At 39.9% G+C, this 26,686-nt stretch overlaps 1 protein-coding gene and 1 long non-coding RNA gene across 7 annotated transcripts in view; one reads left to right on the top strand and one right to left on the bottom strand.

Moving 5' to 3' along the window:
* LOC117801573 overlaps positions 1–26,686 on the top strand; it is a 98,193-nt gene that overhangs the window by 29,179 nt on the left and 42,328 nt on the right. For all 4 annotated transcript variants that reach the window (XR_004624257.1, XR_004624259.1, XR_004624258.1 and 1 more), the window contains exons 2-4: positions 19,467–19,554; positions 22,482–22,535; positions 24,506–24,601. This is a non-coding gene — a long non-coding RNA (uncharacterized LOC117801573). The remainder of the gene's footprint in view (positions 1–19,466; positions 19,555–22,481; positions 22,536–24,505; positions 24,602–26,686) is intronic.
* The window catches only part of SGCD (sarcoglycan delta), a 941,028-nt gene that overhangs the window by 11,676 nt on the left and 902,666 nt on the right, over positions 1–26,686 (bottom strand). The window lies entirely within an intron of this gene.

Raw genomic sequence — 26,686 nt, forward strand, 5'->3', positions numbered from 1 at the left:
CTGGAGCCTCTGTTGAACTCATTCTTTCCTTTCTGACCTCACCCCTTGCGATGGCAAAAATCCCCCTGTCCCTACTGGCTCCTCACAGGACTTCACTAAGTAGGTGCTGGGCTGGGGTGGTTCCGCCTCTAATTATGATTTACTTCATCTGCACGTGGTTTCTCTCACTAAACCATCAGCACGGGGCGGGGGGTGGTCTTGACATCGGAGCACTAGGGAGTGACGTCTGTGCAGTGCAGTCTTGCTTCGGACCTTTATCCAACTCAGTTCGGCTCTTTCTGTGCTCTTGATCCTTTCCCTTTTGAACCATGAGGGTGCTTTTGGGCTATTTTATTTGTTTCTCTCCCATAAAATCCAGCTGGCTTACACAGTTTATCCTGCATTTTCTAACGTCTTCAGTTTTTACTGATGTTGATACCTTGCCCTTTATGGTGTAAGTTTCCCTTCTAGTAATACTTCTGCTCAACTCCAACTTTGGTCACCCTCTTCTCGATGGCACTGTGGTCATCTACCCTCCCCGGGTGACAGTCTTCATGTCATCTTCTCTCTCCCCTTCTTCCCTCTCTTATTTGATCAGGTAACTTACAATTTCTCCCTACTCAGTGTACCGACTCATCTCTAACCTGGGCTATTTGAGTGTCTCTCCCGTGTTGTCTCTCATTCTTCCTTTTTGCCAGGGTACTTCACACACGAGTCTGTTTCCTGAAGTACATTGTGAATATGTCCCTTCTTTTCTCAGTAGGTGACAGACACTGCGCCAGGGACTTTATATGTGTTATCTCATTTAATCCTCACAGAAATCCTCTGACTTCAGTACTCCTTAGTTTTGATTGTGCCCACAGGGACACAGAGGTAAGAGACTTGCCTAGGGTTGTACATCTAGTCAAAGGGCGGAGGCAAGATTTGAACCCAGGTTTAGCCAGTATGTTGTCTACTGTATCTGATTACTTCCATAAAAATTGGACTTCTTTCCCTTCTTTCACAGTTTCACAATGTTCTTTGTAGTCAAAGGCCACCTTTCCGTGGAATTAGCGACTGTTTTCAAAACCAGTATCTGTAAATAAGGGTAGGACCATAACATTGCATATGGCTCAGGGAGGCAGACTTCACAGTATGCAATATTTCTCAAACCAACTGATCAAAATCAGGATATGGTGAATGCATTCATATTTGGTATGTAGCACTCAAACGGAATGATTCACACAAAAAGATAGTGGGGGTAAAAAAAGAGCTTGACGTAGGAAAAAAAATGTACAGAGCTGGAACTTTATCAGATGAAACACTGGCATTTCAGATAGGCAATAAAATTCACTTTACTCTTGTTCACTTCCTGCGGCTCTGAGATCAGCAGGAGGGCTCCAGGGCCAGAGAAGTAGACTCAGAATGACTGCTGTCCTTTCCCCCTCTCAGCCTTGGAAGTACTAAGGAGCTGAGAAAGGGAGCTACTCTGAAACTGTCTCCTATTGTGAAAAGCTGCAATAAGGTAGAAATGACAATTTCCTGGAAGCAGACAAAAAGGTAACTGCATTCTGTTTCCCAGCCTATCGTAACGTCTTTTGCTGTTAGGCAGACTTAATAGTTTGTTAAGATAGATATTCCATACTGTTCGTGTTCATCTTTCCATTGTGGAGAAAAGCTCCTATATATAGGAGCCCGGTGGGGCCTGCATAGAGCAGGCGGAGGGCTCCTGTGATGTCAACTTGGGACCCTAGATAACCACTCACAGCACAATGGCTAAAATGGCCTTGAGCAAGAAAAAAAAAAAATGGGAGGAGGCTCCTTTCTGATGCGGGCAGGTGAGGGTCCTGCTGGCTCTTGGAAAAGAATACTGCTTCTATTAGAAGAAAGTGCAGCCCTCTTATGGCAGGCCTGAAAAAGACTCAGAATGGAACAAGGACCAGGCAGGGAGGTCCAGGGGCTCGGCCAGGTCCTCAACAAGAGTTCTCAAAGGTGAGCATCAGAATCCCCTGGAGGGCTTGTTAAAACACAGACTGCTGGCCTCCACCCCCAGAGTTTGGATACAATAGGTCTAGAGTGGGGTCTAACCACTTGCACTTGTGGCAGGTTGAAGCTGCTGGTTCAGGGACCACACTTGGAGAGCCACTGCTCTAAAGCCAACGTCATAAGCTCAGGTGACCACAAAGACGAGACTGGTGCTGTAAATTAGTGACCCTTAAGGAAGCTGTGACGAAAACAACAGTCACTGGACAACAACGTGTGGCAAGTGATGGAAATGCTTTCTACAGGGGGGCAGCCTGTATTCTAATTTGGCTGATTACTGATGACCTTGGTCATGTCCTGAGCTCCTTTTCCTCTTCCATCATTTCCTTTTCTCAAGAGTAACTTCTATCAAGAATTTTGTGTTGACTGTTTTCTTGCTTTTCTTTATAATATCACTACAGGTTTGCCTCCTTATACAATACGTTGTTTACCATTGCGTGTTTTTGAACTTGACGTATAGAACAATTCCACTTACGTATTCTCCAGTGACTCCCCCCTCAACATTATATTCCTGAGAGGCCCCCGTGCTGTCGCGCACGGCTGTAATTTAGTCACTCTCCTTGGCATTCTCTATTGGGATTTGTCCATCCCTCTTTTGCACATGTGGGTTGCTTCTAGGGTTTTGTTTCTACGAACAGTGCATCGATGCACTTTCTGTATGTGGTTCCTGGTGCACATGTGTAATTTTCCTTAGGATGTGTATGTGAAGAGTGGGACTGCTGGCTCCTAGGGTGCGCGTAACTGCAGCTTTATTGGATTTAAGTTGTGCACAGTAGTGTGTTGCATACGTCCCCACCAGCAGTATATAGAGTTCTGGTTATTCTACTCTCTTGCTAGCATTAGACAATGTTTTAGTATGAAATGAGTGTGAAATGGGATGCTATTGTCTTTTAAATTTGCATTTCCCAGATTAGTAATGGAGTTAAGCATCTTTTCATTTGTTTGTAAACCATTTGGGATGCTCCTTCAGTGAAATGTCTTTTGTCCATTTTAATTGTTTTTATTATTTTGTGTGACTTTTAACAGTTCTTTATATTCTGAAAAATAATTATTTAGCAGTTCTATGTGCTTACCATTTCTTTTTCAAGTCTGTGGTTGTGTCTCTTCACTTTTCAAGAATGAAGTTTTACATTTTAATGGTGACACATTTATGATCCTTTATCTAGGGTTTGTGTTTTCTGTGTGTTATTTGAGCAGTCCTTCCCTACATTGAGGTCATAAAGATTTAATACACCGTTTTCACGACTCTCAAGTTTTGCTTTTTCATTAAGTCTCTAATTCATCGGGTATTACTTTTTGTGTATGGTCTGAGGTTGAGGTTGAAACAGATGCAGATCCATGATCTCATCATACACTGAAAAGTCCTTATTTGGCTCTGTCATATGCCATCGCCATATACCTATGGATCTCTTTGGGGCTTTCTAGTCTGTTTCACCATTCTATTTGTTTATCTCTGTGACAATAAGTAGTTATTTTAGCATCTTTACTACAGTTTTAAAAGACTTTTAAAGTCTTTTATTTCACAGGACATGTCCTTTCACCTTGGTCTTCATGAATGTCTTAGCTTTTTCTTCACATCCTTGCCAATAGTTATTTCTTGTCTTTTTGATTCTAGCCATTTTGGTAGGTGTAAGGTGATAGCTCATTGTGGTTTTGATTTGCATTTCCCTGATAATGAGTGATGCTGAGTATTTCTTCCATGATTATTGACCATCTGTATGTATTCTTTGGAATAATGTTTATTCAGGTCCTCTGCTCATTTTTTATACTGGATTATTTTGGCTTTTTTTTTTTTTGGTATTGAGTTGTGTAAGGTATATATTTTAGATATTAACCTCTTAGCGGATATATCATTTGCAAATATATTCTCCCACTCAGTAAGTTGCCTTTTCATTTTGTTGATGGTTTCCTTTCCTGTACAAAAGATTTTTAGTTTGACGTAGTCCTAATAGTTTATTTTTTGCTTTTGTTTCTTTGGCGTTGAAGAGACATAGCTAGAAAAATGTTAGTAAAGCTGATTTCAAGAAAATTACTGCTTATGTTTTCTTCTAGGATTTTTATGGTTTCATGTACCACATTTAGCTTTTAAATCTATTTTGAATTTATTTTTGTGTAGGGTGTAAGAAATTGATTTAGTTCATTATTGTGCATGAAACTTTCCAGTTTCTCCAGTACCATTTATTAAAGAGACTGCCTTTTCCCATTGTATATTACTGCCTTGTCATAGATTAATTGACCATGTAAATATGGGTTTATTTCTAGGCTCTCTATTCTGTTCCATTGATCTATGTATCTCTTCTTGGGCCAGTACCATACTGTTTTGAATACTACATCTGTGTAGTATATCTGGAAATTTGGAATTACGATACTTACAGCTTTGTTGTTCTTAAGATTTGTTTGAATATTTAGGGTCTGTTGTGATTCCATACAAATTTTAGAATTATTTCTTTTAGTTCTGCAAAAGATGCTGTTGGTATTTTCATACAGATTGTGCCAATCTGTAGATTGCTTGGGGCAATATGGACATTTAACAATATTAATTCTTCCAATCCATGAACATAGTATGTCTTTCTCTTTGTGTCATGTTCAATTTCTTTTATCAGTGTTTTATAGTTTTCAGAGTATAGTTTTTACCTCCTTGGTTTAGTTGATTCTTAGACTTTTTTTTTTTTGTCACAGTGGTAAATGGAATTGTTTTCTTAATTTCTCTTCTACTTTTAGGGTGTAGAAATGCACTAGACTTCTGTATATTAATTTTGTATTCTGAAACTTTACTGAATTTGTTTTGTGCTTCTATTAATTAATTTTTTTGGTAGAGTCTTTAGGATTTTCTATGTGCAGTTTCATGTCATTTGCAAATAATACATTTTTTCTTTCTTTTCTTTTCTTCTTTTCTTTTCTTTCTTTCTACAATATGGATGCGTTTTAGTTCTTTTTATCTGACCACTATGGCTAGAACTTGTACTACTATGTTCAATAAAAGTGGTGAGAGTGGGCATCCTTGTTTTATTCCCAATCTTGGAGGAGAAGCTCTCATTTTTTCACCATTGAGAATAGTATTAGCTGTGGGTTTTTAATATGTGGCTTTCATTATGCTGAGATATGTTCCCTCTAAAACCACTTCACTGAGAGTTTTTATCATGAACATTCAATTTTGTCAAATGTTTTTCTCCATCTATTGGGATAAGATGGTTTTTATTCTTTGTTTTATTTATGTGGTGTATCACATGGACTGATTCATGAATACTGAACTATCCTTGCATCCTCAGAAATAAATCTCACTTGATCATGATGAATTATCCTTTTAATGTACTATTGAATGTGGTTTGCTAATATTTTGTTCAGGATTTTTGCATCTGTGTTCATCAGGGATATTAGCCTATAGTTTTGTTTGTTTGTTTGCAGTGTCTTTGTCTGATTTTGGTATTCAGGGTAATGTCGGCCTTGTAAAGTATATTTGGAAGCCCTTCTTCTTCTTCTGTTGTTTTGAAATAGTTTGAGGAGAATGGGTATTAACTTTTCTTTAAATGTTTTATAGAATTAACCTTGTGAATTTATCTATTTCTGGACTTTTGTTTGTTGGAAGTTTTTTGATTACTGATACAATTTCATTTTGTTCAGATTTTCTATTTCTTCCTGATTCAGTTTTGGAAGATTGTATTTTTCTAGAAATTTATTCATTTTTCCAGGTTGTCCAATTTATTGGCATATAATTTTTCATAGTAGTCTTATAATCCTACATATTTCTGTGGTGTTGGCTGTTACTTCTGTTTCATTTCTGATTTCATTTGTGCCCTCTTTTTTTCTTGATGAGTTTGGCTACAGGTTTATCAGTTTTGTTTATCTTTTCAGTCTCTATTTTACTTATTCCTGCTCTCATCTTTATTATTTCCTTCCCTCTACTAACCTTGAGCTTTGTTCTTTTTTCTAAATCCTTTAGGTGTAGAGTTATATTGTTTGACACTTTTCTTATTTCTTGAGGTAGGCTTGTAACACTATAAATTTCCCACTTAGAAATTCTTTTGCTGTGTCCCAGAGATTTTTGGAGCACTGTGTTTTCATTTTCATTTGTCTCCATGTATTTTTGATTTCCTCTTTGATTTCTTCATTGACCCACTGGATGTTTGGTAGCATGGTGTTTAGCCTCCACATATTTGTTTTTTTCAAGTTTTTTGTTGTGATTGATTTCTAGTTTTATACTAGAAATTGTGGCCAAAAAAGATGAATGCTATAATTTCAGTGTTCTTAAATTTATTCTAAATGGAGACTTGTTTTGTGGCCTAACATGTGATCTATCCTGGAGAACACTCCATGTGCACTTGAAAAGAATGTGTATTCTGTCGTTTTTGGATGGGATGTTTTGTATATATTTAGGTGTTCCTAGGTTGGATGCATAGGTATTTGTAATTTTTATACTCTCTTGTTGGATTGACCCCTTTATAATTATGTAATGCCCTTCTTTGTCTTTTGTTGCAGTCTTTGTTTTAAAGTATATTTTGTCTGATATAAATATTGCTACCTTGGTTTTTGTTTTTTGCCTCTATTTGCATGGAATATATTTTTCCATTCTTTCATTTAAAGTCTGTATGTGTCTTTAGGTCTGAAGTGAGTCTCTTGTGGGCAGAATATAGATGGGTCTTATTTTTTTATTCATTCTACAACTCTGTCTTTTGATTGTAGCATTTAGACCATTTACATTTAAAGTATTAATAGACATGTAATTATTGCCACTTCATTAATTGTTCTCTGGTTGTTTTGTAGTTCTTCTCTACATGACTTTTTTTTTAAAGATTTTATTTATTTTATTTATTTGACAGAGATAGAGACAGCCAGCGAGAGAAGGAACACAAGCAGGGGGAGTGGGAGAGGAAGAAGCAGGCTCGTAGCAGAGGAGCCTGATGTGGGGCTCAATCCCATAACGCCGGGATCACGCCCTGAGCCAAAGGCAGCCACTCAACTGCTGTGCCACCCAGGCGCCCCTCTACATGACATTTTGATGAACATACATTGTGAAATGAATCTCCCAGTTAAGGGAATTAACATATCCATCACCTCACATATTTTCCTTTTCCCCCACTGTTCTAAGAGCATTTAAGATGTACTCTCATGGGAAATTTCAAGCATACAATACATTACACAATACATATTATGTAGTTACTGTGCTGTACATTAGATCTCTAAAATTTACTCATCTTACTGAAATTACAGCTTACAGCTGAAAGTCTATATCCTTTATTCAACCTCCTGTTAGTAAATATTTGGTTGTTTTCAGTTTGGGGCTCTTTTGTACAAACTACCATGAACATTACTACACAGATCTCTTTGAGAATAAAGATTTCCTTTCTCTTAAGTAGCTATGAGTGCAATAACTAGATTATAGGATAGGTGTGTGTTTAATAAGTTTGATAAGGCAGCATCTAAGATGCCCCTCATGATCCTTGCCTCTTGATACTTATGCCCTTATGTGATTTTCTCCTTAGAATGAGCTGGTTGTAGTGACTTGCTTCTATGCAAGTAGACTATGACAAGTGATGACATATCACTTATGAGATTAGGTTATAAAGAGGCTACACAGCTTCAATCTTGGGTTTGTGCTCTCCCCCGCCCCACTCTGAGGGATGCCAACCGCCATCTTGGAGCTGTCCTAGGGAGATACCTAAGAAATTGAGGAAGCCCATTAGCTTATGAGGAATTAAGACCCTCAATCCAACAGTCTACGGGAAAGTGAATCTTGCCAATAACCACAGGAGTGTGTTTGGAAATGGATCCTCCCCCAGTCAAGCATTTGAAGAGATACAGCTCTGATCAACAGCTTAACTGCAGCCTCACAATGAATCTGGAGTCAGAGGCATCATCCCTAAGTTGCAATCAGATTTCTGACCCACAGAAACTGTGAACTAGTAACTGTCTCCTGCTTTAAGCTTTTAAGTTTTAGGGTAATGTGCTACATAGCAGTAGAAAAATACAATAAGAAAGTGCCAAACTGTTTTTCAAGACACTTGTACAATTTTACATTCCTACCACCAATACTGATGTCAGTTAAACTATTCTGGTGGCTTAAAAATGGTACTTTACTATGCTTTCCTCTTTTCTGATGACCAATTATGTTGAGCAGATTTCGTGTGCTTATTGGCTATTCAAAGATGTTCTTTTGAGAGGGATCTGTTTGAATTTATGCCCAACTTTTTTGCAGTTAGGTTATTTGTATTTTTATTATTGATTTGCTATGTATTTTGTGTAAAAATTCTTTTTTAGATAAACAATATATAGTATACATCAAGTTTTTTCTCCCACTCCATGACTGGGCCTTCTCTTCCTTTCCCTTCCTTCCTCTCTTTCTTCTCACTCTCTTTCTTAACAATGATTCTTGATGAATTTATGTTTAGTACTTTTTGTGGCATCTCTAATAAACCAACACTTACCCCGGGGTCATAAAGATAGCCTCTTATGTTTTCTTCTGGAAGCTTTATAGTTTTAGCTTTTATATTAGATTTATGTTACATATTGAATTAGTTTTTAAGAATAGTATTGAGGTTCTCTCCTTCAAATAGGTTTATCCAGTTGCTGCAGCACCATTTATTGAAAAGATACCCTTTCCCCATTGAATAGCACTGCTGCTGTGGTTGAAAGTCCATTAATCATCTATTTGTAGATCTATTTCTAAAGTCTATTCTGTTCTATTTATCTAGCCTCATGCTAAAACTGAATGGTCTTGATTACCATAACTTTATAATAAATCTTAAAATCAGGCAGTGCCAGTCTTTTCACTTTTGTAAAAGGAAAACAGATTCTTTTGTCTACTCTATATCCTTTCCCATTCCATATGAATCTTTAAAGCCTGTTGGGATTTTGATTGGGATCATGAACCCATAAGTCAATTTTGGGGAGAGTTGATATCTTAATAATATTGAGTCTTTAATGGATTTTCTTTTTAAATCTAACAGCCCAAATTCACTATTCTTGATTTATGTGCTATCGTTACATATTTTGGTTTGTATTCTTTAATCCAGCAAGATTACTGTTGATACAATGTTTATTTACATGTCCATGTATTTTGTACTTTCTTCATTTATTCCGTCATTTAAAAATCTCCTCTGTTTTTTTGTTTTGTTTTAGGCATAAAAATATTATATAATTAATACATCACAATGTATGAACTTAACTGATAATTGTTAAATCTGAACTAAAAGTAAATGGGGATTCATTTACTAATCTCCCAACTTTTCTGCATGATTGAAGTTTTTTTTTAATTTAAATTCAATTAATTACCATATAGTGTATTATTAGTTTCAGAGGAAGAGTTCAGTGATTCATCAGTCTTCTATAATACCCAGTGCTCATTGTATCACGTGCCCTCCTTAATGTCCATCACCCAGTTACTCCATTCCCCCACACCCCACCCATCCAGCAACTCTGTTTCTTATGATTAAGAGTCTCTTATGGTTTGTCTCCCTCTCTGATTTCGTCTTATTTATTTCCCCCCCCTTTCCCTATGATTCTCTGTTTCTTAAAGTCCACATATGAGTGAGATCATATGATAATTGTCTTTGTTTTTAACATCAAAAAAATCCTTAGTATTTTCTTTCAGGGAGGGTCTACTAGGGAAAATGCTTAATTTTGTTTTGCTGGAATAAATGTTTAAATTTTGTGCCCTCCCTTGTGGGAGGGATTTTGGCTGGATGCACTACTATGTGGACAGTTATTTTCTCTGAGAAATTGAAGATATTATTCCTTTGTATTCTTGTTCTCACAGTTGTGGTTAAGAAGTCAGCTGTCAGTCTAATTTCAGTTCTAGAACTTCTATTTGATTCTTTTTCTCCTGCCTTTTTTTTTTTTTAAGAAGATTTTATTTGAGAGAGAGGAATGACAGAAAACGATCAGGGGAGGGCAGAGGGAGAAGCAGACTCCTCGCTGAGCAGGTAGCCCAGTGTGGGGCTACCCAGGACCCTGGGGTCATGACCTGAGCCAAAGGCAGACACTTAACCAACTGAACTACCTGGGCGCCCATCTCCTGCTGCTTTTTATCTTTGGTACTCTGGTGTGTTATTCGGAGGTGTCTAGATGTAGATTTCATTTTACTCGATTTTTTTTTTTTTTTGGCTCTCTAAATTTGTAGTTTTGTGTCTTTCATCACTTCTGGGCAGTATTCAGGTTATATTGTTTGAATATTGCTTTTGCTCCATTCTCTCGCTCTTCTCATTCGAAACTCGGATTAGACACTCTCACTCCAACATTCCTGTAATATTGTGTCTCATTTTTGGATAATTTTCAGATTTTCATGTTCATTTATTTTCATCTGTTTCTCTTAATATTTATTGGAGTTTTACTTTTTGAGATTATATTTTCATTTCTGAAAATTGGTTCCTTTTCTAATTTGTGTGTCATTCTTACATCCCTTTATCTTTAACTCTTTCAATTCAGTCTTTTGTTTCTTCACTCACAATACACATACTTATTTTATATTCTTTCTCTGATAATTCTTGTATTGGAAGCTTCCATGGGTCTACATTGGCTGCCTTATTTTCCTGCTTGCTTTCTTGCTCATGGAGCCTTATCTGACTGTTTCATATTTCTCAATTGTGGGTTCATATTTTTCTTTATCTGCAGAAATTACTTGAGACCTGTATTTAGGGTGCTTTTCTCTAGAGAGGATTTCATTTGTTTCCATCAATCACCAGTGCCACCATCAGCTTGGGCCCACCAAAAACTAATTTCTTTGCTTGAGGTTTTATAACCACCCAGGTAATATACATTCAGGTTATAAATCAGAGTGAGGGCCAGTTTGGAGTTACCAGACTTTGGAGAAATGTTTTCTTTCCCTTCCTTTCAGTGCTGAGATTCAAAATACATAACTTCCCTTGCAATCTTCTGGGTGGAAGGGTTGGGGTGGAGAAGACTACCTAGGTTGAATTCTATTTTGTCCTTATGATGACAGTTTGATACATTGGGGTCCAAGTTTCACTGTGGGATCACTAATGAGACTGCTCACTTCAGGTGGACCCTGAGATTTGTTTTGTTCTCATTAAAACTGTAGCTGAATTTCATCTGGTTTGGCAAAATTGGTAAAGTTATAGCTGGACTCGATGCTCAGATTACTCCTCTAGGCTTCCATGCTATTTTAGTTTTTGGACTCTGAAAAATCCTAATTTCCGGCTCAAAACTTCACAGATATTTTAAAGATATTTTTATGATGTTTTCATTTTCGTTGTTTTCAGTGGGTTGGCTGGTCAGGGTACTTAGGCTACCATTCTATTGCACTAGAGGTCCACGTTTCTGATTTCTCAAAAGAAGATGGAAATTGAAATTGTAGAGTGAAATCAATCAATCACCTCAACTTTAAAACTTGGTAGCTTATTACTATTTATTTTACACCATGAATGTGCCAACTTTTTAGGAGCCAGATCTGGTCAAAGGTTGCCAGTTTGCTAGAAAACTGTCTAGAAGTTTATTGATCAAAGTTCAATCAGAGAAAGAGAACCTCTGTGAATAATATATATAGCTACCTTACAGGAATTTAATGTGACTTTGTGTCTGATCCTGGGTCTGAAGTCAGCAGGACAGGCAGTCAGAAAGGGAAGATGGATGTGAAGTGGGGGAGAGGATGAGGTGGAGCCCACCAGGACGAAGTGGTAAGAGACTGTCATGGGTCTCTTCAAAGGCTCTGACTCAGTGGAGGGAAAGCTGCTGCCCTTCTTTATGAAGCAAAGCATGGAGCTGGTGCACGAGTTGGAGGGGTTAGAGACGTGGGGCTGCCCCACGCTAAGAACGTGAGCTGGCAGGTGATCTCCAACAGTGCCTGGTGCCCTGCACTGACTTTCCAGGATAAAAGGAATATACCTGTTATTTACCTCCCACCCTCCAAGCCTGACACAGCCATGCTAACTCAGTGAAGGGAACTCCAGGAAACGTAGTTCTAACTTAGCTGAATTGGATCAATATATATCCACCCCACATCATCCCCTTTTAAATGGCGGCTTTCACTCGAACACACTGTACTCAGTGGAATCAACTTTCAGGACAAAAACTGGTGGAAATAAAACAAGCACCTGTAGAAAGTGAGAAACATGGGCTTTTCTAATTACATAGGATCTGCTATTAAGTTGAGTGAGTTACTTTGAATTCAAGCCCCTCACATCTGCAGTTGGTATTTAAATTTTACCAATGAAACTGCTGAATTTTTAGAGATAGCTCTGTCTTTACATCCTGAATTGAAAAATCTAAGCAGAATATTCTCGGGTTCTGCTCTGCAGATTTAAGAAATGGATTGGATATTCTCATTTGAAGGCCATTTCTCTCAGAAAAGCAGTGATATTCTGTCCTCTCAAGCAAAACTATTTTGAAGTTTGCTTCTATAAAAGGCAAGTCAGACCATCACAAAACATTCTTTGGAATCAACCCTTCTCTTCCAGTGTAGAGTTTCGTGACAGATTTAATAAACATTTATTATTCTAGGCCTAAGGGGACACAGTGAAGTGGCCTGTATCCCAGACTGGTAGAGTCTGGGTTGGTCTTGAAGGTCCGTTAGGAATTGACTCATTTATTTGGTTAACAAACATTTACTGAATTCCTCGTATGTGCAAAGTGCTGGGGTCACAGTTGTAAACAAGATAGCCCGATCCTTCCAAGGCACTGTTGAAAAGGAAAAACAAAGCTGGGGGCATCACAATGCCGGATTTCGAGCTGTACTACAAAGCTGTGATCACAAAGACAGCATGGTACTGGCACAAAAACAGACACATCGACCAATGGAACAGAATAGAGAACCCAGAAATGGACCCTCGGCTCTTTGGGCAACTAATCTTTGATAAAGCAGGAAAAAACATCCGGTGGAAAAAAGACAGTCTCTTCAATAAATGGTGCTGGGAAAATTGGACAGCTACATGCAAAAGAATGAAACTTGACCACTCTCTCACACCATACACAAAAATAAACTCCAAATGGATGAAAGACCTCAATGTGAGACAGGAATCCATCAAAATTCTAGAGGAGAACATAGGCAACAACTTCTATGACATCGGCCAGAGCAACCTTTTTCACGACACATCTCCAAAGGCAAGAGAAATAAAAGATAAAATGAACTTATGGGACTTTATCAGGATAAAGAGCTTCTGCACAGCCAAGGAAACAGTCAAAAAAACTAAGAGACAAAAAAAAAAAAAAAAAAAGATAGCCGGAATCCTTGCCCTAGTGAGTTTATGTGCAAATGAGGATGAGAGACAAATTAGGTGAAGAGTCCTTGATGGAGAAGTTATAAGGACCCTACAACTATGGACTGGGTCATGGAAGAACTAGAGCCTAGGAAGCCTTATGCTGCCACCTGAAGGACGAGAAGGGATTAGCCTGGTGAAAGAGTGCGTCAAGCAGAGGGAGCAGCATGCCTAAAGACTTTGAGGACAAAATAGGTTTTTTTAGGTGGAAAGAAAGTTTAAGAAGGCTGATAGAGGATGTGGTATTAATAAGAGGAGGTAAGTCAGGCGGGGCCTTGCAGACTATGGTGAGATAAAGGATTTAAAAGGGAGAGGTGGTGTAGAAGACTAAAACAATAATGGACAACATGATCAAATGTCTATGCTACAATGATGATGGTGATTAATTTTACATTTCAACTTGCCTGGCTGTGGCATGCCCAGACAGTTGGTCAAACGTTATTCTGAGTGAGCCTGTGAGGGTGTCTTTGGATGAGATTAACGTTTCATCAGTAGACTGAGGAGACTGCCCTTCCTAATGTGGGTGGGCCTCATCCAATCAGCTGAAGACCTGAATGGAACAAGAAGGCTAAGAAGGAACTTCTCCTGCCCTCAGGCTGTAATTTAGACCATGGCCTCGCTTGAGTCTCCAGCTTGCACTGGGGATCTTGGGACTTCTCAGCCTCCATAATCATGTAAACCAATTCCTAATAATACATCAAATATATAGGATATACTATAGGATATATGTTTCCTTTTGATTCTGTTTAGAGAACTCTAATACAATATGTATATATTTATATATTATTTACATATATGGCTTCAGGATGGATATAAAGGAGTAGGGCAAGAGGACTGCAAAGAGAGCAGACAGGAGTTATCCAGGTGGGAGAAGATAGTGACTTGGATTTGATGATGGAAAAACTCAAAGACATGTCCAATTGGGGGTGTTTGAGACATCAAGTGGAAATGCGGACATGCGGGGCTAGAAAAGGAAAGTGGGAGGCATGTTTGATCATCATTGGCAGTATATTTCTGTAGTGCTGAGTTCATGGTACATATCTGAAAACCTAGTCAGATTCTGTGGACTTCTTTTGACTGGTGAAACTGGCAGGTGTACTGTAAGAACTGGCTGTCTCAGCCACGTAATGATGGTGGCATCCTATCACGGGGAACATTTCCTCTGAAATGCTCTCTTTCCATAGCCTGAGACAAAGCAGATTCCAGACCAGAGTTCCAAAGTGCCGAGACTCTGTTGCCCTTTGAGGTGGATTCACAGCTCTTGTGTGGCCCAGGGAATATGACAGCGAGAAATGTGGTTGTGTCTCCTAGGTTTATGAAGCCCTGGAGAAATGTTTTCTTTATTGAGCCATCATTTCCTGGCACATTTCTACATTCATTTGTAACCTTTCCTTCTCTACTCAAATTCCATTTCAAGTACCTGTAAAACATGGCGCAGCAACCGTGTCCCTTTCTCCCTTGGTTACACTCAGAAGTGTCATGAATCAAAAACCCCCACAAAACTTTAAAAGCTATCACAAGGTCTGTTTTTAAAACTCAGAGAATAATTTATTTGCTGTTGGCATTATCAGTTTGTTCTCTCCATTTCAAGCTCATTTTTTGTTGAAATTGTTTTTGTGGAAACAGTGATTACTTATCCAGATTTCTCGTTTTCATTTCCTTCATCATAAGAATCTACATTAATCACTTCCAAGCCTAGACAAGCTTTTAGATTATATTTTGCTCCCATCCTCAGAGAATGGAGACAATGGCTTTTGTTACTTTCGGGAGCGACCTTCAAAACATCATAAAAACCAAGTAATATATGTGGTAACTCAAATAGACGAGGGTTAACGCCAGTCTCTCTGAGGAAAGAGCATATTCCCGCTAACACCCAATACCTAGGATTACTGTGGGTGTCCTCAGTTTGTGGGAAAAAACGAAATAGAAAAAGTTATGCTTGAAAGGGACACGATTTAGAAAAAGCTGGTGGGTGGGGCTGTAAAGTTGGTGGTGTTTCTGTTCATTACAGTGGCTGCTACGGGGGAGCTCTTGAATTGGCTCAGGCCATGGCTGGGAAATTTCAATGGAGTCAGAATCACATGGGGAGCGTTCAAAGCTTGGGTCACATCCCACACAAACTAAATAAAGTGCCAGGGCATCTATATATTAAAACAAAACAAAACAAAACAAAACAACTCTCTATGTTGTGATGGTTGAAGTTCGACTTAGCAGATCTGTGTGTTAGAGGTATAGAAACTTTAATATGGAACGCTACCATTCCACTAATGGAAATAGAATGGTTATGGTATTGCTTCTGGCTGAAAAGTAGCCCAAGCTGTGAGACAGCAGCTAAGTTAATCTACTTGATAAAATAAAGACCTGCAGTACATACTCTGGGGGTCCAGTGTACTTCCCTGGCCAATTGTATTTCTGGGTTGCTGATCTGATGACATTGTGTATATAAAACCGTAGCAAATCAGTGGGATTCTTTGCTCAAGGAGTGTGTATATTTCTTGATCAATTTCTTCATTGGTCTTAAGTTCACTGGCTCTCTGAAATCTTCAAGAGCTCAAAGTTGAATTCCTACTTCAAGAAAAGTGCTTTAAAAATTACTCTCATATTTTACTTGTGTGTTTGATAAACACTAATGAACCAACAGTTTGTTGAACTTGGCTTTTATCAGTATAATGGACCAGTATGTTTAAAGTAAAGTAATGCCGAGTGACATTTTGATGCCAGACAACTTTTAGAGCGTGGTATTAGTTAACATCATGTTTAACACTATGGCTCTTTCAGTTTTTAGCTTAAAAATGTGGGGCGCCTGGGTGGTTCCGTTGGTTAAGTGTCTGACTTTGGCTCAGGTTGTGATCTTGGGGTCCTGGGATGGAGCCCCATGTGGTCAGGATCCTCACTCAGCAGGGACTCCGCTTGTCCCTTTCCCTTTGCCCCTTCCCCTGCTCTTGCCGTCTAACAAAAACAATGCAAAATGCTCCTTCTGACCTCATTTCTCCCGCAACCCTTGTGATTCATCCTGTATTTTTGAGTTAAGCTTTTGCACAGTATGATTCAAAGGAACCTCAGAGGCCTCAAGTGAAACCCCAGTGTCCTGTTCCAGGGACAGATTTAGATTCACATACCATCAGTGAATGCGTATCATATGCCCTGCACATTGGGTGCTTTTCATACTTTTCATTTTGTTCCATCTGGTATTCAGTTACCAGCCCCATTTGAGAAAGAAAGCCATGGAGCTTCAGAGAGGTTAAATATCATGGTCCAGACCATGTGCCTAAAGACTTGCCTATCAAATCCAGGCTCCCTGATTCCTAGGCAGTAGGTTTTATAATATTCCATGGTTCTGATTGTTGAGAAGTAGTTCCACCTATTGGGTGGAAGTCTCATTCTGTAATCGGCTACGTAATCTGGCACTTTCATACGTTAATATTCCAAATTTATAAAGACAAGCACACTAGTTAGCCTGAGGTTTTCTTTATCTGGGCTAAAGCAAATCTTCAGCAGGTGCTCCAGGGAGCCTACAGGGCAACCCTCCTGGGTCATGCTGCCTGGAGCGGATGGGAGGCCCACCAGCTCCCTCCTCTAATCTTCCTCGTGGTAGCTCTCGTTTCTCTTAAATACCACTTCTTTAAAGAGGCCTTCCATGACCCCTTCTATCACTCAGTGACATTCCTTCATGCCACTGAACACAATTTGTAATAATTTGTTTATCTGATTTAATCTTTTCCTCTAGAATACGCTCTGTAAGGGCAGTGATTCCACTAGATTGATGTCTAGCACCAAGGACACTGCCTGTTGTTCAATAACTTGTTGAATGGATGTCCCTCTTAGATTCTGTTACTTATCATCGAATATGAATATAGAGCTCCTGTTATATGGTGAGCAAGGTCCAGGACCAAAAGAACCAGCCTCTCCCCTTACCTTCTCAGTATGATCCTGGACCACTTAGTGCAGTCTAATGACATTACAATATGTGGTCACCTTCGTGTTATCTCCGACTGAGTTTAGACCAGAAAAAAAACACCCCTCAGTGTGTGACCCATTTTGCTGGTAACCACCTTATTCTGTATTTGTGCTGTTTGGGCCATATTTTGCCCCTTGTAATAAGTTACTTTTTAGATTTTCTATGAGGGCCACAGTCCCCCCCTGAAATATATTCATCTAAATCTCTTGGGAAGGAATATAGTATATATTCCATATAGTAGTTTGAAGCCTGAGATTCAGCACCAGGATTTAAGTCCAAACACCATCATCTGCTGGATGTTTGGTCTTGGAAAAGGGGCAGAGTGTTTTTGAGGCATTCAGTAGGGGATAACAATCTCTCTCTAAAAGGACTGTTATGAAGCTGCAATGTGGAAATATAGGTGATGCCTTAGTCAAGTATACGGTACACAGAAACTGGTGACAAGTGATAGTTTTATTACTATCCAGATAAAAATTCTGTCACACCTATTCATTCCCGCCTAAACTGGTTAGGATGGGCGATTGCTTTTTTCCCCATCTCTAATTGCCTCTGGCGTTCTTCACGTTTCACCGTCCACAAGAGGCCTCCTGGTTTACACAGTGGCAATATCACAGACTTGGCAAAAAGCCTGCATGCCAAGGGTAATTTAAATCCAAGCCATTCAGAGGCAGGCGGCTGAAGAAGTCCATTCTTCCTCCACGGTATGTTTCTGACTGTTACAAGATTTACTAAAATGTCAGTAACTTTGAGAAGGGAAAATCTTGACAGATTCTGTAGAATCTTTCAATGACACTTGCTAGGGGAAAAACTGATCACAAATACTGTGCCTTAGTAGTCTACCAGGGGCTTCCGAACGGTGATTAGAAGCTTGGATTGTGTAGCGAATCGTATTTCTCAGAAGCTGGGGTATCCAGGGTGACTGCATTGGAAACCGCAGCCATCATGATAACCGCCCATTTCATTGGAACTCTCTCCACAGTTCTTCCTGTGCCCTCCCATTCTTCCCAATGAGAGATTCTTCCTCATGAGAGATAGAAACTAAATAATTGATTGGAATATCAAAGAAATGATGTACATTTCCACACTCTCACTTCTCACTAAATGACAGTGATAACGTTCAAGTCTTCCCAATATGACCCAATGCTCTCAGAACATTTAATGACCCATGCAACTAACCTGACTCCATGGGTAACAGAGCTAGGCTGTCAACTGTTGTAATTAGAAATGAAAATTAAGGAATTAACAAATGTTATTAGACTTCCCCTTGAAATGAAATTTCTAGTTTTGAAGTCCGTTCAGCTCCAGAAGGAGCACTGGACCAGGAGTGGATTCTTGTTACCAGGTTCACCACTAACTCGCTCTCCTGTATACAGTGAGAGGGTTAGACTGGCAAATGAAAGTGTACTTGTCCCAGTCCTAAAAACAAATCATGTTTCTCATCGGTATATAGATTTTGAAGGATTAATAGCAAAAGAATGTATTGTCTGCCATAAGATTCTAATGCAAGAGATCCTCTGAGTCAAGGGTGATGAGGATTTGTGTCCACATTTAATGGAGACAGAGACATCCTAAAGAATACTCTGCCTGTGTTTATGTGTTGTACAGGAATCCCTGTCTGGGGGACCCCAAATAGATGAGCTACCTCACTCGAAGAGGGCTGAAAAGTGAAAATTAATGCCTCACATGTGAATAATATTTTATTCAAGTTCAATATTATAAAAGCTATTTAATAAAAAATTATTGCATACTTCCTATGCACTAGGCACTGTGCTAATCGAAACAATGTTAGGAGCAAGCTGCAAAGTGGGTATTCCAACACAGATCTATTACCAGGACTTTTAAATGCTACCCTAAAACTGCCTCCATTTACCAAGAATGAGCAAATGTTAGAGTAACAAGACTCTACCTCTTCTCTACTACATAGAGAACCTATGTTTTTGGACTTTCCCACGGTCCAGGGAATCTTCAGGGCATCCTGTGCCGTATGCGGTCACATCTCTAGTGAAGAAGAGATGAGGTTAGCCAAGGCCACCCAGTCTCTGACTCACAGAGGTGAGCCTCCGGTAACCAGGACTGCTTGGCTTCCAAGGATCTTTCTCAAAACCTTCCATGGAATTAGCAATTATCATAGCAGATGAATAAATTCCTGTGGGGCACAGGACCCACTAAAAGGCCAGTGTTTCTTGGAAGGCTTTTGTAGTCAGCTTAAAAAGTTATATGATTTAATATCTCTATGTAATGGAAAAATGATTTAATTCATCATTAGTTAAATTACTTGACCTCTCCCTTAAAATCTTTAGGCAAAACATTCTCCAGGAAGATGTGTCAAGTTTGTCCCATGGCTTTCTGTCTCCTGATTGGAGAAGCATTGTGCCTGAATAAAGCAGAGTAAGTAAACACACATTCTGGGGTCTGGCATTCCACTCAATAGCTGTGTGATCTTGGATAAGTGCTCCGCTTCTCTGAGCCTCAACTTACTCATCTACAAAAGGAAGGTAAGGTTGATGCTTTTTTTTTAAGGTTTTATTTATTTTATTTATTTTAAGAGAGGGAGAGAGAGCACAAGTTGTGGGGAGGGCAAGGGGAGAAGCAGACTCCCCACTGAGCGGGGAGTCTGATGCAGGGCTTGATCCAAGCAAGGCCCCTGGGATCATGACCTGAGCCAAAGGCAGATGCTTAACCAACTGTGCCACCCAGGCACCTCGGTAAGGCTGATTCTAATAGAAGTTTTATAGAGCTGTTACCAAAAAGTATATGTTCATTTAGTGCTCAGCAGAGGTGTGGCCTATTCTACCATGATAGGGTTGTGAACATGGGAGAAGAAAAGCTCTCAAGCCTGGTTTATTAGTGGAGATACAGGATGAAAGTGCTTCCATACTTCTCTTCTGCCACTGCTTTGGTATTTCAATTGGTTCCCTGTTAAAACGGCCTATGGCCTTTTGGGATTTTTTTTGCCCTTCATCTTGGTTTGTTGAAGAACTAAATGGAATGGAATGGTTTTAAACTCTAGAGAAGCTCACAAAGTTACACGACTCTGGCAATGAGTCTTGATCTGTTTTTCCTTCAGAGCCTGCAGTGCAGGGGGTGAGGGGGTTAGAAGTCCATGTTAGCAGTGATATAGCTGGCGGTGAGAATACTGTGCATTTCTCTCTTCTCCTGTGTTTGTCAATTTTATCACAAAACAAATGAAAATGCAGACAAAAAATGCTTTTACATGTATTTCTTTTACCATGCAGTTTAAATAAAAGCTCACCCTAGAACTCTGAATCTTTCCTTAAAAGAGGCAGGGTAGGAAGACACTGTAGAGATGAGAAGAGTACTATTTATAATATTCATGGAGTGCTTCTTGCAGTCCAAGTGCTGGCTTAAATCCTTTATGTGTTTCATCCCATTTAATGCTTGCTACAACCCTAAGATATTTGTCCTAGCATTATCTCCATTTAGCCAAAGTGATAGACCTCACAGCCCAGAATTGTGGTCTCTTAAGGGCTTTGCTCCAAACATTTCTGTTCACACACGTAAGAGATTTTCATTTGAGAAAGATAGAATAAACCAGAGTCTTGTTGCAAGGCAAACCATGAGAATAGTAAAGGCATATGGCCATAAAGAGAAGATCTTGTTCTCAAAGGAATGATCATAGTATAATAATGTGCTTTTCTTTACAAAGTGAAAGCCTCTCAGAAAAATCCAAGAAAGATCTATAGTATATACCATATTTTGATGTAAAGCAGATTCTTTACATGATGCAGATATCTCCGATAACAATGGTATTTATCAAGATTATTTATTACAAGGCATTAAAACAAATCTTTTTTTTCAATTACTTTCTAATGAAATGTTCCAATTACCTTTTGAGTGGTGACATATGGCTGTAATCTATTCCAGTGGGGATAAATCTTGCTTATATGAGGTTTCAAGGGCTCCCTCCGGAACTACATTAATTACTGATGTAAACAAAGATAGAGGATTATTATCCTATTTATCAATAAATCCTGAACCTCATTGCAATATAGTTCTCTGGGTTAGATGACATTCATCAGCAGGTAATTTCCAACACTTAGGGTGCAAATCTGCTATAAAAGGGATGTTTCTGCAAGCCAGCTGATTTTGGAGCATGTTTATTCACGGGGTTGAACGCTGGGATAAGCAGGCAAGAAGTCCTAGAGCCGCTGTACACAGTGACATTAGCAAAATAATGCTCTGAAGCAACTGCTGGGCGAACAAATGAGTAACTGCTGCAGGGAAATGTCAGCCACTTTTCAAAGGGCTTTCTCTGGGGCTCCTGATAAAGAAGAACTGGGCTTCCACCAGTACCAAGCCTATGAAGTGCCTCCACCTCTTGCAATAACTTTGACCTGAACGGGGTTTTATTTTAGTAAGGAATTCAGAGGCGAGCAGGAAGAAAGTCCCATCACTGTGAGAAGCCCGGTTTTCCAGCAGAGGAAACCTTTCAGCCTCGTTGTCGAGGTCACTTCCTTCTCAATCTGCAACACCATGTCATTGTTGGTTTCAAAACGGATTCGCCATGAAGTCGTCCTTCCTCGTTTCTCTTCACTTTTTGGGTTTTAAAAACTTCCCCAAGCTTTGGATTACCATCTGCTCTATGAGGATGATGCTCGTACTGGCCTCATAGGATCTGGGAGATTTGAATGTAAGATACTGCATGCCTGGCTCATGTCGAGAGTTCAAAGAGGTTAGCTAGTTCATCATCCATGGAGTCAAACAATTAAATATTCACGAGACAGAGAAAACCTGTACCTGTTCTTATTTCCTCAACCTCCCTTCTATATTTTCCATTGAAAGGAAACTTGTGTAAAAGATGGAAGGTGATTTATAAAGGGAAGTACGTTGATTACCTTCCCTGTTTACATGGTGATAATTTATACATGTTTGTTAGTTTATTCCCATTTTATATGTGAAGAAAAGATTTCTATTATAGAACACGTAGGTAAGTAGCAGAGATGAGATTCAAACCTAAATCTAAATTCACAGTTTCTGGGGGCAGGGGTGCCTGGGTGTCTCAGTTGGTTAAGCATCCAACTCTGGATTTTGGCTCAGGTCATGATCTCAGAGTTGTGAGATGGAGCCCAGTGTCTCTGCTTGAGATTCTCTCTCCCTTTGCCCCTTCCCATGCTTGCACACACACTCTCTAAATAAATAAAATCTTTAAAAAAATGAATTTAGTTTCTAGGACATACAGGGAAATAATGCTGACATTGTTTCGTCAACCTCTTTATTGAGGCCTTACTATGCCTGATGCAGTGTATTGAGAATATAGTAAGGTACTTTTTAATCAGTTTTCCTCTTTTGTACAGGAGGAAACTGAGGCACAGAAAGGTTAAGTAACTTGCCGACGTCCATACAGCTAGGTAAGTAGCAAAACTTGGATTCAAACCTCAGCACTGTGGTTCTAAAGTCAGTGCTCATTATACTTCTCTCCTCAAGAAGACAAACCTGTACACTCACGATTGGAAAGCAGTTCCTGTCGGAGACCTAGAATGAGGTGGAAGACATGAGCTGTGGGTGGGGAGAACCTTAGAAAAGTCTTGCAAGGAGAAAAAGGATATTGGAAGGAAGACTTCTCAAGGTGGAGGAAGCACAGGGACTTTGGAGAGAAGGGTGGGGAGGGGTAGAAGTGAAAGATAGGATGAGGAGGTGAGGAAAGACCATCAAGACCTTTTGGACCAAGGAAAAGAGGATGGAATCTGTCCTCTCGGCAGATAAAACAGGGAGCACTGTGCTAGGACCATGTGGAGAGAGACTCTCTGATTTCAGGCCCAGAGAAAATAGCACAAGGGGTGACGGACAAGACAGAAAGCGGTCAGACAGGTTCGGGGGTTAGTGTGGAGGGAGATGACATCTAGATTTACGTCTTCATGTTGCCCTTGACTGACTAAGCATGAGAAGCAGGGATGGGAATGGGTGGAGCGAAGGCACTGGCCTGTGGTACTCTCAGGAAAGATGAACGTCTTAGTGGGCACTTGTCTTTGGGGTGAGGGTTAGCGCCCTCACAATCACTCTGACAGGCAAGGTCTCTGAAAAAGAAATAAGGATGCAAATATGTCTGAAGTATTTTAGGTATTTTCAGAACTTCTAAGCATAGCCATCGTGAAGATGTGCTGCAGGAAGATAACGCTTAGAAAACAAAATCAAACATGGACATAAATACAACTGAGAAGTGGAAACTCTGGGGAGAGGATGGAAATTTGAAAAGAAAAAGCTTAAGATCTAGTACTGGATTTTACTAGATGCCAGGTCAGTGACAGAAAATAGAGTAGACAAAGTGTAAGATTAATAATTAACCAAAGAGAGATATGGATATGCAAATTAATAAACCATCAAGATAATTAAGAGCTGATTATAAAGCAGAAAGGTTTTTTTTTTTTCTTCAAAGATTGGAAGATGATTAATTATACTGTGTTGCAGACACATTAGTCCTTTGGTCAGGCCTGCCTCTGTCTGCTCCCACAATCTCTGCTGTGGGCCACATGCGGAACCTATCAGGCTCAACTGCCTTTTAATTCTGATACTCCTGTTTCTTTTTAATACATTTCCATAACCTGCCTGGAACAGACTTCTTAATAACCAACTGATTCTATGCTAAGATGCCCCAGGGGTTCTAAGATCATCTATTAGTCTTAGCCCAGTCTTCCTTGGATAAATGGTTTATAAGACCATGCTTCCAATATGCAGTACTCCTCGATCAAGCTTGACCCTTCCCTGAGATAGCCTATCATTCGTGGCATCACCATGCTAGAAAATTCCTTAGAACTCCAGACGTACATTGTTTATAAGCCCTTCCATTGTTGTGTTTCATCCCAGACATGCAGACTCAACAAGTCCCCAGTTTAAGCATGGTATTTCCTCCCCAAGTCTGGTTCTCTTACGGTGCTCACTATCCCGGTGAGGGTGAGCGGCACCACCATTCTTAGTCACTGGCTAGCATCCTTTCCTGACATTGCAGAAGTCCTGCAGAGTGCTCTGTGAAAGGCTTAGTAAAAACGAGCACCCTAGCATATGAATCTTCAAGAAGTTATCATTTACTGAGATACGTACAAAGGACACATTCTCAGCAAGATCTCAAGCTGGAGGATGTTTAAGAAGAGAGATTTCTCAAGTCTCTCCAGAAGCCCCCAGAGGATGGCTTGAGCTGGTACCTGGTTCTCTCTGTTCAGGGTGAGGTCCCACCAGGGTGCAGAAAGCCCCAAATGGGGACTTACATCCTCTAAATATCATCACTCTAAAACTCTAGCACAATTAATTACCTATTTGAAAAAGATTTTTACCAAACCTTATCACCTAGATTAACATCCAGTTATGATATTTTCCTGTGCTACAGGTCCATCCTGCTCCCCGTCCAGAAGTTTCATAGTAGCGGTGAAGCCTCCTACCCGAGCACTACACTCAGTCCTGTACCAATGACCAGTGCCTGGCGGTAAGCAGTTGGTTATCTTCCATGATAAATGGCGAGGGGTCCAGGGGGTAGGCCTGCTGAGGGATTACACAGCCATCGTGTTTTCTCTTGACTTCCAAATTCAAATCACAGGATACCCACTGGTTTTATTTTCTAGATCTCTTGAAATCTGTCCTCTTATTTCCAAACCTATTGCTATCATCCTGGTCCAAGTCCCTAAAATCTTTCCTGTGGACCATTGTATAGTTTTCTGTCTTCACCGTGGTTCCCTCCAACCCAACCCATCCTCTACATTGCAAGGAGAGTGCTCTCTTCTAAACAGAAACTAGATCATGTTATACACAAACATACACACCTCTCTTGAAACACTTTCAGTGGATCCTCACTGCTTGGAGGCTAAAGATGGAAATTCTTAATATGGCCCACTGATCCTTGCATTATCTGGATACTTCTTAACTCTCGACTTCCATCTCTGACCTTGTTCTTCCACACCACCGTCCTTCCAGCTCTCACACACGCCACGCTCCTCTCCACAGACTGCTTACCAGTGTGCTCCTCTGCCAGGGACCTCCTCCAACACATCGTAAGAGCCCAACTCCATATTCCTGCTCAGGAGAGGCCTTCTACAGTCAGGGGACTAGCTCAGTTCCCTATTACGTACTGATGCAGCATCTTGAACCTTCTCTTATTTCTGTTTGTAACTACTACAATTTTACATATACTTGTGGGATTACGTTTTTGCCCCTTTACTAGAATATTAGGTGAAAAAGGGAGGGATTTTCGCCTGTTTTGTTCACTGCTATATCCCTTTGGAAGGATGGTGCCAGAAACGTGTGGGTTCCAAATCAACATTTGTTGAGTAGAAGTGAAGAAAGATGCTCTCTGTTGAACCCCTAATACCTAGCTCATAGATGGGAATCTGCAGGCACTGGATAAATATGGGAAGGAAGAAGGACTGAGATTACAGTCCAGTGGGATGAATGTGAATGACTCCTTCTCTCCTCTTGCCTCTCAATTTCAGATCATCATGGTGTGCCTTCCCTTTCACACTTTGTAGAAGTCTGGGGAGATGGAGTGTTTAAAAATATAATTTCATCCAGCTCTAATCTTTCCATTTGATTGGATAGTGCTGGCATTCAAGGAACTTTTAATCCTTTCTAAGCAAAGGGCTATTTCGAACTCCACTACAAATAGATATAGTTTCTTTAATGTTTAATTTACTAGCAGGTAAGGACTATGCAAAAAAGCTTTCACTCTGAATGTGGATGTATTTGTGATTCAGAAGCTGACTGGACATTTAGTGGGCAAGGTGGAAGAAATAAGATGGCTGGTTCTCTGTCAAAGGCGATAGATTGTGTTTGTTCTGTATAGCCCCGGAGGTTAGTCGGGGAATAAGGGGCAGAAGTGGAAGGGAGAGATTTAGTTTGTTGTAACATAAAACATTCCATAAATGGAATGGGCTGCCTTATGATGTGGTGAGGCCTACAGCTGAGGTTGTTTATAAAGTCCGAATGGCTAGTTGTCAGGGCAGTGACAAGAATAATTCCAGAACTGGATGTAACATTGGATAAGATGACCTCCACGCTTCCTCCTCTGAGATTCTATATTTGGTGCAGAGTACATGTTGCATTTTAAGCTTGGGAAGAGGTAGTGAAACACAGTATGATAAGGGGAGCTGAACAGCCACAGAAGAATTTATTATGGCGAATTCTGAGCTTGTAGCCCAGGAAACAGAATGAACCCAAAGCCCAGAGTAGTGGCTGTGCAGATTTTATGGCAACACTGTCATCAAGGCTTTGATTATAGTTGTGACAAGACAAAACTTATTAATGTGTGAGTGTTCACAGGTTTCCCTCCTCCCCATGTCTGCTCCAAAATAAACTTAGCCTCGCCTGCTTAGATTCTCTCTTCCATCCTGTTCCCTGTCATAGCTAATAAAAACCGGACAGAGAGGGGTGGAGAAGGATTGACCACTCCGTAGACTGCAGTGTTGGCAGAGTGGGCTGGAAACAAGTGTGGATTAGCTGTCTCATGGGGGTGATGTATGATGGTGTAGACTGTGAGACCGGTTCCCCATTGTGGAATTCCTTCTCAATTATCCTTGCC

This window comes from Ailuropoda melanoleuca, chromosome 3 (assembly GCF_002007445.2).
Source record: "Ailuropoda melanoleuca isolate Jingjing chromosome 3, ASM200744v2, whole genome shotgun sequence".
Classification (NCBI taxonomy): Eukaryota; Metazoa; Chordata; class Mammalia; order Carnivora; family Ursidae; genus Ailuropoda; species Ailuropoda melanoleuca.